This window comes from Mastomys coucha, unplaced genomic scaffold, assembly GCF_008632895.1.
Source record: "Mastomys coucha isolate ucsf_1 unplaced genomic scaffold, UCSF_Mcou_1 pScaffold22, whole genome shotgun sequence".
NCBI classification, from domain to species: domain Eukaryota; kingdom Metazoa; phylum Chordata; class Mammalia; order Rodentia; family Muridae; genus Mastomys; species Mastomys coucha.
The window spans coordinates 132,015,393-132,019,315 of record NW_022196905.1 but is presented as its reverse complement, the minus strand read 5'-3'; the positions used below and the strand labels follow the sequence as shown (position 1 = coordinate 132,019,315).

Here is a 3,923-nt window from a genome sequence, read left to right as displayed (position 1 = left end):
ATGGTGTTGTGAAAAGATGAGAGTCCCATGGAATGAATCAAGAATGAAATGTCTCATAGAAGTAATGACTTCCCATTTTGAAATGGTGACCCATATTCTCCATGGAAGTATGTATTTCCATATTTTAAAGAGCACACCTAAAGAAGAGTCAAGTGTTAGCATAAATGATAACAACTTTTCCTGGGTTTCTCACAATCCGAGTAGGGTATTCAAAAATACTTTTCATGTCTTCCAAGGAAGAAACTGGGATAAATTCTAAGAAGGCTACACAGACTGTGTTTCTTTCCATTTCTGCGATCAAGTCTGTGACAAAGTTAACACCATTCTTATCCTCTGAGATGATCAGCCCCACCCAATTCCATCCAAAATGGACAAACAATGAGACCATGCCTAAGGCCAAAGAAGATTCTTTGGCAACCATCTGATACAAAAAAAAAGAAACCTCACAGAGCTGTTCATACATTACTCAAAAGGTCCAATGCTCAGCTGTAAAATTAAAAACAGGGATAGAATTAATTAGGAGGAACTGAAAATCCCAGAATCATTGCATGTAAAACAGTAACTTCAAGTTTAGGAAGTCAAATTTATATTTAAAGTCAATACTAGTACTGGGATATGATTCAGAAAAATGAGTTTAAATAGTCAATTCAATTGTAGGCACATGTATATATCTTGAGGCCTCTATGTATATTTCAAAAAGGAAAAATGTGAATATAGTAATAAGTTACAGAGAATGTAGCTTTAAGGCTATAGTTTGAATGAATGGTTGGACAGTCAATTGACTCTATTTGTTTGTGTGCATAAAAGTGTGTGTGCCCAGCTTTCTACAGTCCATACACCATATGTATGCATTTGAAGGCTAAAAGAAGGCATCATGTGTTCTCTACATTTTCCCCCATATTCTTCTTGAGGTAGGGTCTCTCTTCATCCCTAGGCTTCATGTTTCTTGACCTGGTTATAAGATAAGAAGCCACAGGGATTATGTTGTATCTGCTTTTCTACCATGAGGATATGTGTGAAGCTGGCATCAGAACTATTATCCTGATTGCACAGAAACCATTCTTGACACTTGACCCATCTTCCAGTGAAATATTGCTATTTTGAATCATACAAAAATGACAACACCAGGAGTAACTGGGATCAGCAGAACCAGGCACACAGGAACTCCACCAGCCCAATGGCTTGCATTGCTTCCAGTCTATCTTGGCGGGCATGTGCCCTGAGCAGACCTTGTGCACAAAGTCTACAGTCAGTCTCAAAACACCCAGAGAAAGCTCCACTCCCAGGTGCTCTAATAGTCCCAGGAGCATAGGTGAGGAGGACACAACATCTGCCCCAACACCGGGAATAAATGGGACCAGCAGGACTAGGCACACAGGAACTCTGCCAGCCCTGTGGCTCAGGTTGCTTCTGGTCTCTCTTGGCTGTCTGGTTCCCTAGGAAGTCCTTGGGCACAAACTCTGCAGCCAGTCCCAAAACACCCAGAAGAATCTCCACTCCCAGGTGCTCTAAAAAGCACCTGGTCACAGAATACCAGAATCACAGGATCACAGAATCAGCTTGACTCTGAGGAGTTCTGACACAACCAGGATCACAGGAAAGACAGGATCCAGTCAGATTTGGCAAGGGCAGGTAGCAGTAGAGATAACCAGATGGTGCTGGCGAAGCATAAGAATATGAACAACAAAAAACAAGGTTACATGCTATTATCAGAACCCAATACTCCCACTATAGCAAGTCCTGGACACACCATCACACTGAAAAGCAAAGATTCAGACATAAAATCACTTCTTATGATGATGATATGGGACTTTAAGAAAGACATAAATAGCACCCTCAAAGAAATATAGGAGAACACAGGTAAACAGCTAGAAGCCCTTCAAGAGGAAACAGAAAAATCCCTTAAAGAACTACAAGAAAGCACCATAAAACAGGTGAAGGAAATGAGCAAAATCACCAGTATGTAAAAATGGAAATAGAAACAATAAAGAAATCAGAAAAGAGACAACCCTGGAGATAGAAAACCAAGGAAAGGAGTCAGGAGTGGTAGGTGCAAGAATCACCAACAGAATGCAAGAGATAGAAGAGAGAATCTCAGGGGCAGAAGACACCATAGAAAATATTGACACAACAGTCAAAGAAAATGCAAAAAGCAAAAAGTTTCTAACCCAGAACATTCAGGAAGTCCAGGATGCAAGTAGAAGACCAAATCTAAGGATAATTGGTATAGAAGAGCCTGAAGACTCCCAAGGTAATGGGCCAGTAAATATCTTTCACAAAATTATAGAAGAAAACTTCCCTACCCTAAAGAAAGAAATGCCTATGAACATACAAGAAGCTTACAGAACTCCAAATAGACTAGACCAGAAACGAAATTCCTTCCATCACATAATAATCAAAACACCAAATGCACTAAACAAAGAAAGAATTTTTTAAAAAATAAGGGAATAAGGTCAAGTAACATATAAAAGCAGGCCTATCAGAATTACACCAGACTTCTCAGGAGAGACTATGAAAGCTAGAAGATCCTGGGCAGATGTCATGCAGACCCTACAAGAACACAAATGCCAGCCCAGGCTGCTATACCCAGAAAAACTCTCACTTACCATAGATGGAGAAAACAAGATATTCCATGACAAAACAAAATTTGCACAATATCTTTCCACCAATACAGCTTTACAAAGGATAATAAATGGAAAACATCAACATAAGGAGCAAAAATACATCCTAGAAGAAGCAAGAAAGTAATCTTTCAACAAACCCACACAAACCTAAAATACAAAATAACAACAAATACAACAAAATGCAACAAACCAAAAGGAAGTAACAATTACTTTTTCTTAATATCTTAATATGAAAATTAATATTACCAACATATCTTAATCAATTGAAATAAAAAAATATGAGGAATTAGAAAGTTGTTGATTGTCACTACTCAGCTATTAAGAGCAATGAATTTATGAAATTCTTAGGGAAATGGATGGATCTGGAAAATATCATTCTGAGTGAGGTAACCCAATCACAAAAGAACACACATGGTATGCACTCTCTGATAAGTGGTTATTAGATAAACCACAAGAAACTCAAGAAGAAGGAAGACCAAAATGTGGACACTCAATTTCTCCTTAAAATGTGGGAGAAAATACCCATGGAAAGAGGTACAGAGACTAACTATGGAGCAGAGATGAAAAAAGGACAAGCCAGCCTCATATAGCTATCTCCTGAGAGGCACTGACAGTACCTGACTAATACAGATGTAGGGGCCCACAGCCATCCATTGAACTGAGTACAGGGTCACCAATGAAGAAATTAGAGAAAGGAGCAAAGGAGCTGAAGGGTTAGCATCCCCTTAGGATGAACAACAATATGAAATAACTAGTACCCTCAGAGCTCCCAGGGACTCAACAACCAACCAAGGACTATACATGGTGGGACTGATTGTTCTGGCAAAATGTGTATAGTAGAGGATTGCAAAGTCAATCATCAATGGGAGGAGAGGCCCTTGGCCCTGTGAAGGTTCTGTGCCCCAGTGTAGGTGAATGCCATAGCCAATAAGTGGGAGAGGGTGGGGTGGCAAGCATGTAGAGGCAACAGGGTTTTTTCTTGTTTTTGTTTTTTTGTTTGTTTGTGTGTTTTTTGGAAGGGAAACTGGGAAAGGAGAAATCATATGACATGTAAATAAAGAAAATATCTAATAAAAAAAGAATTTTTTTAAAAAACGTATAGCTGGTGTTTTATTTGTTGGCTTTTTTTTTGATGAAGTAAAATAGTTTTGTTTCCTTTAAAAATATATAGATTTTATCCCTCATCCTTCAGTGCCGCCTAATGAGGAAGTCAGTACCCATCTAAACACTGCCTTGACACCAGGCAACTGCCCTAAAGTAGCCACATCGATCATCCCCTAAGCCCCATTCCATCTGAGG

The 3,923-nt window shown here is 39.1% G+C and overlaps 1 pseudogene; it reads right to left on the bottom strand.

Moving 5' to 3' along the window:
* The window catches only part of LOC116104683, a 27,956-nt pseudogene that overhangs the window by 12,043 nt on the left and 11,990 nt on the right, over window positions 1-3,923 (bottom strand).